Genomic DNA, 14,253 nt, shown 5'->3' on the forward strand with positions numbered 1-14,253 from the left:
TATTGGGGACTTTTTGGATAGCATTGGAAATGTAATTGAGGAAATTACCTATTAAATAAAAGAATTAGGAGGCTTTATACAGTCAAATATGCAGACACCTATACATTGAAATATTCATACACTCACACTCTGTCCTGGCCCAACCATCTGTCACAATGAACTCCACAAGTATTCATCCACAATCATTTCATATATACACATATACCTACACACATACATATAAACAGTCAGACATGCACATTTGAATAGATGGATGAATGGATGGTGGCAAAGCTCAGTAAGCCAAACCATTCTATCAAAAAGTTTACTTATTTTTTTCTGGTCTTCTTGTACCTTTATAAAAAAACAGTTTTTTAGAAAATTATGTGAGAGATAAAATTGTTACCCAGAAAGGGAGTTACAGAAGGATGATTATATTAAGTTCAAAGCAGTGTTTCATTATAATATAATCATAAGTTCAAATCAACAGTTTTTATATGGCCTTGCCTTATCATAGTGTATACATGCGACATGATCCTTGAACCTTAATGTTTTTCCTTGAAGATAAAATTGTTCCAAGTCTAGTTCTCTTTTTAGTGTAATTATGAAAGCTCATTGAATATCTTATTTTGTGACCTTTACTTTCTATTATGAGGAGTCGGCACATTTTCTTCTTCATTCTAACTTTATTAAATGTTTCTAGCAACTAAGACAATTTCTATAAATTTTCTTCCTAAAATTATTTGAGTCAAGTCAAGAACACTTATAGAAACATTATCTGTTTGTCTATATATCATCTCTACAAGATAGTACATCTTCATAGGTCTACACAAATCTGCTCAAAAAGGGGGGTCAACACCTAGTAATTGCTAAATATTTAATAATGACAGGGAAGCAACATTAATAGCAGTAATGTTTCCGCAGAAGTAATCTCCTCAGAATTAGCTAAAGAAGCAAGTATTTCAAAGATTTTAGACCATGCCAGAATCATCTCAGGAATTTCACTTGCTATGTTTTAGTTTCTCCTAGATGGCTCTTGGAAAGGTATGACTTGGAAAATTCCTGTGCTGCAGTATCATCTCAATTCTTAGCTCATATCATGCATAGAACTACCTCTCCCATGTAGAAAGGATAGTCCTAGAAGAAAAGATTCTTGAGAATATGTTTTTTCACTGGACTGTTAATAATTTGTTTGATTTGATTTGTTAAATAAGCGTAATTCAAACTGAGCTTGAAGTTTATATGAAAAACACTAATAATCTAAGCACAATTACATATGAAAGCTAATGAGGACATTTTATTTACAAATCTATTCATATACACATAATGCATTTACATTAGAGCTGCACGAGGTGGTACTGAATAAACAGAGGCATTTGAACAGGCTCACTTTCAAAAGCACAAAATCCCCACCTTTTATTAGTCTACCACTACACTGTCCTAGGATTTCTCTTCATGTATTAACTAAATCTTAGGGAGTTGGTAACAAATACATGAAAAATCCAAAATGATAATAAGCACTTCCTAAAATCTATTCCAAAACATGCAGGTGGAAATGTGAAAACATCAAATTTTTTTTAATGTGAGCTTTTCATCACAAGACTGTTTAATTTATAGTGTATTCATAAATACCTGCAGGTAAGTTTTTGTACACTTGTCCACTAAAAGTCAGAAGAGGGAAACAAAAAACAAAAGTTTACTTTGAAACTCCAGTGCTTTAGAAAAGCAGTAGTTTATTTTTAAAAACAAGTTTTTCTGCTAAAGAAATTGCACAGTTGTGTTCATCATAATAGGTTAACTCATTTAGGTAACAGATACATCTCCCTTTATTTTTAACCGTGGTAAATTAGTATCATGATCATGTAATTTTTCAGAACTTACACCACCATCAAGGCAAGTATATAGGACATTTCTATTAAACTTACATTTGATCATGGATAAAATTTCTTTTAAGGTGTTTTTTTCAAATACTCAAGAATATTAAAGAATGGGGAAAATACATAGGTCAGAAGAAAGTATTCCTTCCAACCCTTTTTAACTAGAGTACAATTCTCAGGTTAAGCCCATAGGAATGATCAGCAATAACGTAAATTAAGTCAGCATAGAACAATTTCTCTAAAATTTAGGAAAAAAATATGAAAAATATTGTGAACCAAATAAAACATTCCTTTGGGATCAGGGCTTTCTATCCCCCTAATTCCTTAATCTCTAACACACTACAATTAGATCCCTCAGATGCTGACACACAGAATAATGAAAATACAATACCAAAGAAAACTACCATCACAATTTTCTTTGGTCACAGGTCTCTCTTTGGTAAGAAATAGGCCAATATGGTGCATCTGCCTCTATGTAGAGAGAAGCAAATGTCATCACCTTGGTAGGGAATCTCTGTGTTAGGAATGTTGCAGGGAGGACAGGTTTCTGTAACTGATGTGAGGACACAAACATTCATTCCTGTTAAGCATAGAGCATTCATATTGTTGCACATGAAATAGATGATATTTTCTTTAGTCACCCTTGATCATATGGCATAGTAACGCTAAATGGCCTGATAATATAATGCTTACCTCTCAGAAACATTCTTCCCTGCTCCTGCCTTTTTGAAAACTCAAGAATGTTGAAAATTTATCCAGCTTTTCATTATAGTAACTGAAAGGGAAGACTGATGGCATTAACATAGATCACAGGAGTCAGTTCTGTGTTTCCTAGTAAAAGGCAGTCAGTAAAACCACAAGACTAACATTGGATGAGAAGAAAGGTGACAAAAAAAATTGGTTTGATGTCTTTTGAGTACCTAATATTGAGGGTGTTGTGTAGTGTTCATTTCAGCTTTATACTTAGGTACTAAGATCCGTTTGGTTTGTTTTTTTATTTTTTTTGTATATATATATATATATATATATATGTGTGTGTGTGTGTGTGTGTGTGTGTGTTTATTAGTCAGAATGAAGAGTGGAAAAATACTGACTGCTCTGAGAACATGGGCCCCGGCCCCCTGCCAGATGGCCTAATTACCTGGAACTTTTGAGAAAAACAACCGCAGAATGTTTCAATATCCCAGGTGCCTTAAAACAAATATCCGCCCCTAGACTTCCCCTATTTCCTCCTGGATCCTCCCCCTAGTTTGTGGTTTTTGTCTTTATAAGCCTGCTGAAAAATAAGGTCAGGGTCGAACTCCTCTACCCCTGCATGGTGTATGAGTCTTGGCCCCAGCATGCTGGTTTGAGCCCTTGTCCCATCTTCTCGCTGTTAATAAACTTCCTCGTGTGATTACAGCAAGTTCGGTCTCAGTGTCTTGCTGGGTGCGCGTGCGCTATTCCCGAGACTTGAGTGAGGGTCTCCCTTCAGGGGTCCTTCAAGAACAAAGTGTTAAAGGAAATATAAAGAACTTTCCCAATATACATCTTATTGTTATATTTTCTAGTTTATTTTCTCCAATTTTTTAAATCCACTTACATCCTAATCACAGCAGCACCTCCTTTCTGTCCTCTCAGCCCTACACTTACACATTTCTCTACCTATTGTCCCTTCCCCTTCTTCTTACAAAAAACAAAGACTCCTTGGTTACCACCTCATTCTTGGACAACTAGTACCAGGAAGACTGGGCACATCCTCTCACATTCAAAGCCAATTAGGAGAAAGAGTATCTAATGTCAGGAAACATGGGCCTAGACAGTCACAGCTCCCCTTGTTAGGGTCCCACATGAATACTAAGCTGCACATTTGCTGCATAAGTATAGGGGACCTAAACCCAGTCCCTGAATGCTCCCTCATTGTTGGCACAGTTTCTGTAAGTACCCATAAGACCAGATTAATTGATTCTGTAGGCCTTCTTGTGATATCCTTAATGCTTCCCTCTTTTACAATTCTATCTGCAACTCATCCATAAGAACCTCTGAACTCTGCTTGTTGTTTGCCTGTGGGTCTCTGCATGTATTTTAATTAGCTGTTAGATGAAACATATTAGGAGACATCAGTGGTTCTCCTCTACAACATAAAGAGTAATTAAAGGACACTTATGCTGGGCTGTAGAGCATTACTACCTCAGCAAAGTGTCTTCATGGCTTATTCAACTCCTGTTCTAAGCAGACTCAGCTTAATGCCTTTCTTATGACCTCCAGGTATCCAAGCACACTCTGGGGTTTACCTCTTTGATCATGCTATTACTTATATTAATTCAAGCTATCCTAATGATTTCTTGCCTCTTTTAGAAAACAAAAACAGTCTCTTGCTTTTCTTTTATACTCCATATTCTGTTTTCTTCATTTTCCCTTTGTGAACACTTATTAAATTGGTGATTATCTCTTCACTAACATAGCAACATTAAAAATGATAGTTGGCAAAGTATACCACTGATTTTTTTCTATTTATTTTACTTATATTTAGATAGAAAATAGTCATTTGGTTCTGAAATGTGGTGTATTTATTGAATCAATAAATATATTTTTCCATTAAAGATAATTTAAGAACAAAGCAGTAAACCAAATATGCTAAGAATTTAAAAGTAGTTAAAAGACAATTTAGCTTAAATTATCTAGAGAAAATACAAATTCACAACGGTGATATTCATGGATAATAAGTGATATAAGTATAATCATCCATGCCAAATAACTGAGATTCTGTAGAGGCCAAAATCCTTTCCATGGACACAAATTTAATTATGTATGCAAACTAGTTAATATAAAATAATATTAATTTTTAACAATGTAATAGTTATTCACTTGATTCACTGGAGATATATATATATATATATATATATAATTAGTCATGTCTGGCCTTTGACAGAGGTATAAATGTTCTTTCTGGTGATAATATGAATTCTAAGACTTTTTATTTATGTGTGGCTGAGTGTGACATTAAAAGTGGCCAGGTATTTCTGAAATAGTATGAGTAGGACAGATTATTATATTACTTTCTTAATGTGACCTACACTCAACAGTTGAGTTCTAAAATATTCAATATAATTGTGGGATCATTTAGCAAAACATTTATAGACTAAAATGGTACTTCTGAGGGCATTTTTTAATGAGTATCAAAGCTAAATTAAACATGAATAAAATAAAGAGACTTTTAAAAAACGAGCCATTTTTCCCTCAACTTCTCTGATATTCAAATCCAGTGAGTTTGATAATTAGCAAAGACTTTTTTACATTTTACATACACATTTTTAAAAGTTCTATTGTAGGCTCTAGTTTCAATCAGAGAAGTAGAAGAAGAACTAAGTATATAAAAATTCTAGTTGTACAAGCATGAAGAACTGATTTTGGTTCCCTGACAGTCATGCAAAACTCCTTGGATATCCAGAGCCAGAAATGTGGGGATTCTAGGAAGTAGTGGCTCACAGCTCACATCTCTGTTCAGTGAGAAAACTTTTTTCAAGAGAATAAGACCAAGAATGATAGAACAAAGCATAGACATTTCCCCTTTGCTTTTGGAAAAATATGCCCAGGTGTGAGTCTGTGCATAAACACAGGCATCCAACACACACACACAAATACACACAGACACACAGACACACACACACACACACCAAGCCCCCTAGCCTTTAGTCTTATGAGACTGAAGAGCCTTTAGAGCCTTTCCTATTTTTTAGAAAAAAAATAGGAAAGATTTTATGAAGACAAATGTAGTTCAAAAATGGAAGGCAGAGGCATAAAAAGTAAGCTTTCACACATTCTGTGCAATCATGCTTCCAAGAATGCAGACTGCAGCCTACCTCAGTGTGGTCACTGAACTTCGAATGGCTAAGAAGGACTGAACTCTCCATACTTTGGTCTTCTTTCTTCGTGATCATTATTTGGTCTGAATTGTAACTTGGGCTTATATCCACTCATCAGTGAGTGCATACCATTTGTGTTCTTTTTTATTGGGGTACCTCACTCATGATGATATTTTCTACTTCTATCCATTTGCCTAAAAATTTCATGAATTCATTGTTTTTAATAGCTGACTCTGCCAGTGTCATTATGACAGTAAGCATAGTAGCACACAGGAAGACATGATCCTGGAGAAATAGGTGAGAGTTCAACATCCAGATCTAAAGCAATCAGTAATAGAGAGTTACACTAGGCCTGGCTTAAGTATGTGAAAACTAAAAGCACAATCCCAGTGATATATCTCTTCCAACAAGTAGACACTTACTCCAACTAGTCACACCTCCTAATAGTGGCAACACCTTTGGGCTTATGGGGGCTATTTTCAATCAAACTACCATAATCCACTCCCTATCCTCCATAGGCTTTTACCATTTCATAGTCTGACCTCAAAAATCCAATATTCTATCTCCGTATTAGCATTCTTTAAAAGTCAAGAGTTCAATTTCTGTTATAAGACTCATATAATCTCTTAAATTATAATCCCCTGTAAAATCAAAATGAAAACAAAAACAAAAACCAAACAAATAAATAAACAGATCACAAGCTTTCAACATACTACACAAGATATATATCACCATTGCAAAAGTGAAGAAAGCAGACATAATAAATACTTGATAAATGTAAGACCAAAAACAGCTGAACAAACTCCAAACTTTGCATCTCCATGTCTGATATCAAAGCAATCTTCGGATCTCCAAGTCTTTTTCAAATTTGTGACTGCAACACACTTCTTTCACTTGGGTAGATTCCACTGCCAGTTAGTAGCTGTCCTCAGTAGGCATGCCTTGGCACTGCTATCTCAGACATCTTGATATCTCAAAGACAACCCATTATTCATCTTTCCATTGCTACGGGATCACCACTCAGGTCTCTGTGTAGGGGCACCCTTGCCACATGCTTGACCTCAGTGGTTTTTCTCAGTCATAGAAGGAGACTCCATAACTCCTTTCTTTCATCCATGAGTCTAAATCCATAATAATGAGGATAAGGATAATTCTTAGTTCTACTCTATACTAGTGCTAGAACATGTCCCCCTTAATCAAATACATTTTCAATAATTTTATTTTTGATATTTTTTTCACTGCCTAAGCTTGGCTGTTCCTTAACTCAATTGTAGATGGATGGCCTCAAACTCAGATTTCTGCCTTTCTGTGCATCCAAAGTACTGTGATTAAAGGAATGTACTACCACACTCATCCTTCATCTTTTCTTTAATCCCTTTTCACAAATTGGAAGCTTGGATGAATATTATCTTGTCCTGAGATTACCACTCCTTATATTTCATTTAACATCAAACTATACTTTCATGTGTTTATCTCCTTGAATTTACCTCTGTTTCACTTTCTGGTGCCTTCTTTCTCCTCAAAAATAGACATTTAATTTTTTTTCTTTGTTTTGCTTGCTCTTTTTCATTATAGATCTGCCTAAGAGTAAACACTAATAACCACAAGACAGAGTCTATACAACTCTGTTTTGACATTTCATATGCCAACAGATTAATCCACAACTCTTCAAATTTGGCCTCAGGCAGACTTTTCAACATTTGTGTAGCTTGAGATTGGGGGTAATTTTTATGTTTTATTTTAATTCTTTTTCATTTATTAATTCATTTATTCAATTTGCATCCCAATATTGCTCCCCTCACCTCTCATTTTCTCCTTCTTGTAGTTCTGCCCTTATTTCCCCCTTCCTTTCACTTTTGAGAAGGAACAGAAGTCCCTTGTGTATCCCCTCTGGTGTTTTCTAGCCCTGAGAATTTCCCAGTGTTCCTCCTCCCAATAAACCCTCTGTATGAGCCCACCCAAAACACATCCCTTTCTGACTAAGGCCAGGTAAGGTAGCACACTTAGGAGAATGAGATATACAGACAGGCAGCAGGCTTATGGACAGCCTTTACTTTATTTATTGGGAGAAATACATGAAGGCCAAGCTGTACATCTGCTTGCATGGTAATCTCAGGACAAGGTAACATCCATCCAAGCTTCCAATTTGTGAGAAGGGATTAAAGAAAAGATGAAGGATGAGTGTGGTAGTACATTCCTTTAATCACAGTACTTTGGATGCACAGAAAGGCAGAAATCTGAGTTTGAGGCCATCCATCTACAATTGAGTTTAGGATGAGAGTGTGAACTGTGCTGCACAAGGATATCACTTCAGATGAAAATTTTTGTAAAAGTGATATAAGAATGTTCAAGAATAACATGTAATATAAATGAAAGTAACCCTTTTGTATGACTGTGAAAAAATTGTATTTTTACTTCTAATCATTTATCATGGTTCACTGTAATAGTGGTGGTCCACAGACTTTCATTATAATCACTGTGTAAAGTACCAAATAATAATGTTTAAAATATATTAGCTTGACCTTGTGTTAAGTGTGATCAAATTCTCTGTCATAACTATTTATCTTATAGATAAGACCATTTTGGCAGGTCAAGTGACTTGACCTACATCAAAGATGTAATAGGGGAGAATTGGTGTGGCATTGATCTCAGTTTTCTGTGATTTTTAGCTTCAGCTTACTTCTCATCTGTCAGGACTCATCAGTATCATTATTCCTATAGAGAATTCAAGAATCTCAAAGTACGTTTAATGTGCAAGGCTCTCACTAGCTTTTCAGATACTAGCAGCATTAAGATGCATGGAGTGCTAGTTCATCTTTGGTGGTTGAACTGCTTCTTTAGTCTTTTTTCTCACAGAAGAAAAAAAAAGTATATTTCACCTTCTCTTCTGATTTTTTGTATTCTGTTTTATTATTATTATTAATTATTAATTATTTTCTTTTTGTTTTGCACACCAGATTTTATTCCCTTCCTGATTCACCCTTGAACTGTTCCACATTCCATACCTCCTCCCCAAAACCCTGTGTCCACGAGAATGTACCCACATCACTTCCCACTCCAATAGATGTCTAAACTCCCTGGGTCCTCCAATATCTTAAGGGTTAGGTGCATCTTCTCTGAATGAACCCAGACCCAGTATTCCTTTGCTATATATGTGTTGGGGGCCTTATAATAGCAGGTGAATGCTATGTGGTTAGTGATCCAGTGTCTGAGAGATGTCAGGGGTCCAGGTTTATTGAGACTGATGATCCTCTAATAGGGTTGCCCTTCTCCTCAGCTTGTTCCAGCTTTTCCCAAATTCAACCACAGGGGCAGCAGCTTCAGTTCATTGGCTGGGTGCAAATATCTGCATCTGACTGTTTCAGCTGCTTGTTGGGTCTTCCAGAGTGCAGTCATGATAGGTTCCTTTTGTGAGTGGTCCATAGCTTCAGGACATAATTTAGGCCTATCACTGGACCTTCTTTTCCACAGACTTCTCTCCATTTCCATCCCTACAGTTTCTTAAGACAGGAGCAATTATAGGTCACATTGTTATCTGTGGGATAGCAACCCCATCACTCACTTGATGCCCTGTCTCTCTGCTGGAGATAGGTTCTACAAGTTTCCTCTTCCCATTGTGGGGCACTACATCTAAGGTCCCTCCCTTTGAGTGCTGGAAGTCTCTCACCTCCCAAGTCTCTGGTACATTCTGGAGTGTTCCCCAAACTTCCTATCTCACAAGGTTGCCTGTTTCCATTTTTTCTGGTGACCCTCAAGGCTTCAAGTCTTTTCCCCCCACTCAATATATTCTCCCTGTCTCATCCCCTTTTCTTTCCAGGTACCTCCCTCCCTCTCCCCTTGTGGTTGATTTCTTATCCCTCCCAAGTGGGATTGAGACATCTTCACTTGGGCCCTTGAGCTTGTTGAACTTTTTGAGTTCTGTAGACTATCTTGGTAATTTGGAACTTATTTTCTTTTATTCATTTTGGCTAAATTCCTTTTAATAGTGAGTACATACCATCCAGTCCTTTGGGGTCTGAGTTATCTCACTCATTTTGATATTTTCTACTTCCATCCATTTGCCTGCACAACTCAAAATGCCCTCATTCTTAATAGTTGAGTAGTATTTCATTGTGTAAATGAATCTCATTTTCTCTATCCATTTTTCAGCTGTCGGACATCTGTGTTGTTTCCATTAAATGGCTATCACAAATAAGGCCACTATGACCATAGTGGAACACATGCCCCTGTGGCATGGTGGAGCATCTTTTGGGTATATTCCCAAGAGTGGTATGGCTGGGTCTTCAGGTATTTCCAAGTTTCTGAGAAACCACCAGATTAATTTCCAGAGTGTTTTTACCAGTTTGCAATCCCACTAGCAATGAAGGAGAGTTCTTTCTCCACATCCTCTCCAACATGTGTTGTCACATGAGGTATTGACCATAGCCATTCTAATTGGTGTAAGGTAGAATCTCAGGGTTGTTTTGATTTGCATTTCTCTGATCACTAAGGACTTTGAACATTTCTTTAGGTGCTTTTCAACCATAAACATTTCGTCTGTTGTGCATTGATGGTTTAGTTCTATAGCCCATTTTTTTGACTGGGTTGTTTGGGTTGTTGGTGGTTAGCTTCTTGAGTTCTTTATATATTTTAGATATCAGCACTTTATTGGATGTCAGGTTAGTGAAAACTTTTTCCCAGTCTGTAAGTTGCTGATTTTTCTTATTGACTATTTCCTTTCCCTTAAAGAAGTTTTCCAATTCCATGAGGTCCCATTTATCAATTATTGATCTTAGAGCATGCACCATTGGAGTTCTGTTTAGAAAATTTCCCCCTGTTCCAATGAGTTCAAGCCTCTTTCGTACTTTGTCCTCTATTGGATTTAATGTATCTGGTTTTATACGAAGGTCCTTGATATACTTGGACTTGAGGTTTGTGCAAGGTGACAAATATGGCTCTATTTTCATTGTTCTAATATGGACATCCAGTTGAACTAGCACAATTTACTGATGATGCTGTTTTTTTCCATTGTACATTTTAGGCTTCTTTTTCAAAGATCAAGTGTCTTTAAGCATGTAATTTTATTTCTGGGTCTTCAGTGCTATTCCATTGATTAACATTTTTGTCTCTGGACAAAATAGTTTTTATCACTATTGCTCTGTAGTAGAGCTTGATGTCAGGAATGGTGATTACCCCATTAATTCTTTTATTTTTAAGAATTATTTTCACTATTCTAGGTTTTTTGCCTTTCCAGATGAACTTGAGAATTGTTCTTTACATGGCTTTGAAGAACTGTGTTGGAATTTTGATGGGAATTTCATAAAATCTCTAGATTGCCTTTGGTTAACTCTGCCAGTCCATGAGCCTGCGAGTTTTCATCATTTTCTGAGAACTTCATTGATATCATTCTTGACAGACTTGAAGTTAGGGTCATTCAGATTTTTCACTTATTTGGTTAGACTTACACCAAGGTATTTTATGTTATTTGTGGCTATTGTGAAGGGAATTGTTTCCCTCATTTCTTTTATAGCCTGCTTATCATTTATATAAAATAATTCAACTGATTTATTTGAGTTAATTTTATATCTGGCAACTTTGCTGAAAGTTTGTTTATTAGCTGAAGTTCTGTGGTAGAATTTTTGGGGTTACTTGTATATATTATCATATCATCTGCAAATACTGATAACTTTAATTCTTCTTTGCCAATTTAGTTCGCCTTGATCTCTTTTTGTTGTCTTATTGTTCTAGCTAGCACTATGTGTTCTATATTGAATACATATGGGAAGCATAGGCATACTTGTCTTGTCCCTGATTTAACTAGAACTCCTTCAAGCATGTCTCCATTTAATTTGATATGGGCTATTACTTTGACTTAATTGCCTTTATTTTGTTAGTGATGGGCCTTGATTCCTGATCTCTCTAGTATTTTTAAGATGAAGAGGTGTTGTATTTTGTCAAAATTTTTTTCTGCTTCTAAGGGCATGATCACATGGATTTTTTTCTTTGAGTTAGTTTATACATAGTGGATTACGATAATGGTTTTAATACATTAAACAACCTTGCATCTTCTTGAGATAGGATTTCAGGTCAGCTTCATGAATTTCAGTTATGTTGGTGTATTCAGGGATTGCTGTGGTGAGAGAACTGAATTCTGGTAATGCCCATGTATATTGGTTTCTGTTGCTTATGGTCATGTGCTTGCCTTTAACTATCTGGTTATCCCTGTTGTTTGCTGGTCTGGGTGACTCTGGAGTCTGCCTCTTTTGTCGATGGGTTGCTTCAGGTCTCCTGGCAGGTTTGCTGCCCTGGCTATAGCAGACCTTCTGTGGGGCCTTCCCTCTGAGCGGTCTTTAGAGGGGCAGAGAAGCTGCTGATCTGTTGCCCTGACTGAAGTAGATCTCAGTAGGTTCTCATGGTATTTCAGACATCCATCCAGTTTTACCAATTTGGTGCCACATAAGTTATCTCAATGTAGTTTTCTAGGGATCAAATTACACCCATAATGTAGGAATACATTTTAGAGGTAAGGAGAACAAGGTTTGAAAGGCCTCATGGACTCAGTCCACAGCAACATTATGGAAGGCCTTCAGACTTTTGGTTCTTCAGAGACACATTCAAGCTGTTGTCCTCTGTGAAGTTGTTCTCTGGGAGGCCGTTTGCAGGGAGCGGGGGGCGACTATAGACTGTGGTTTCTGTTTCCCTGTGTGGAGCAGAACTCCAGGGATGCTTTCAGTCTGTTATATCAGGTGCCCTGCATGCCACAGAACCCCCAGGTTTTCATACTGTGGTGTCCACTTTCCCTGTGTGCAGAGAAACTCCTGGGATGCCTTCAAGCTGTGGTATCTTCAGGGGTGCAAGCTAGCTGGCAATCAGTTGCTCAGTTGCCCTGAGTGCAGCAGATCTCCTGAAATGCCTCAATATGTGGTATCTTCAGGAGAGAAGGCTATATAGCAGATAAAAGAGTAGTATAGAGTGGGTGGGAGTTTTGGGCCCCTGCATCCACTGGGCTCCCAAAAGCAGTTGTGCACCTTCAGGAGTGTTCTTCCCAGATACTCTGAGTGCAGTAGTTTTTCTGGGATGCCTCAAGATATGATGTCTTCTAGGGAGCAGACTAGCTAGCAGTCTGTCTCAGCAGAAAGGACTTGGGGATGGGGGCTGGAATTTCTTAATACTATTTAATTCCCCACTTAGTTTTGCTGTTTGCCAGATTAATAATTATTTTAAAACTCATATTTTAATAGAGTGAGAAAAGACATTCTCTCTAAATATTTAGAAAAACTTAATCTGCATATTCACTTCATAGATACATGAGACAGGAATCTATATCTAGAACTCACTTAATTTTGTTGCTGTGGACAGAGTCCATTAGGCTTTTCAAACCTTGTTTTCTTCATTTCATGCCACACAGAACGCCCACACAAAAAGAAAAAGCTACTTGAATAGTAAACAACAGAGTAGTCTAAAAGCTTTTCAACAAAATAAAGTGTTTGGGAGACTATGAAAGGACTAAGAAGAATTTCTCCCATTCTCTTTAATACACTTTTAAATGGATGTTTACAGTATGGTAAGTAAAACTAATATATCTTGAAAAAACCTAAACAATATTGAACTTTATCAATGAAACTTTAGTGAGCTTTCCTAGTGAGAGCTGTAAAGAAAATAAGAACAGAATAGAGACTAAGAAATGAATAAGGAAGATGGCAACAAAAATGGAAGAAAAAGGGCCAGTCAAATGGTTGAGTAAAAGAGCTTGCAGTATAAGCCTAATAACCTAAGTTCAAACCTCAGAATCTGCAGAAGGAAAAAAATCTACTCCATAAATTAGTCTATTGTTTTTTCACATATGTAACATGGAACACATGTTCATTCTCCAAGCATGTACACTATGCATAAACAAACAAGGTCATTAAAACAGAATTCTTTTTTTTTTATGAAAGGAACCAATGTATTCATTATTATTATTATTATTATTAGATATTTTCTTTATATATATTTCAAAATTCAAATGCTATCCTGAAAGTTCCCTGTACCCCCACCCCCCGCCCTGCTCCCCTACCCACCCACTCCTGCTTCTTGGCCCTGGCATTCCCCTGTACTGGGGCATATAAAGTTTACAATACCAAGGGGCCTCTCTTCCCAGTGATGGCTGACTAGGCCATCTTCTGTTACATATGCAGCTAGAGACAAAAACTCTGGGGTACTGGTTAGTTCAAGTTGTTGTTCCACCTATAGGGTTGCAGACCCCTTCATCTCCTTGAGGGCTTTCTTTAGCTTCTCCATTCGGGGCCCTGTGTTCCATCTTATAGATGACTGTGAGCATCCACTTCTGTATTTGCCAGGCATTGGCATAGCCTCATACAAGACAGCCATTCTTAAAGGAGAGACAGAGATCATAACTATAGAAGAAAATATTTCTATATTTTCTATAGAAGAAATATTTCTTTTTAAATGAGCCAATTTTTGTATCAAGAAATAAAATTAGAATAATTTTCTACAAGTCTACCCTGTGTTCCTATAAGATATTCATCTTCCATCATCACTATGTCTAGTTTACTTTCCTTTGTCTCTGAAGA

Source organism: Mus caroli, chromosome 1, assembly GCF_900094665.2.
Source record: "Mus caroli chromosome 1, CAROLI_EIJ_v1.1, whole genome shotgun sequence".
Lineage (NCBI taxonomy): Eukaryota > Metazoa > Chordata > Mammalia > Rodentia > Muridae > Mus > Mus caroli.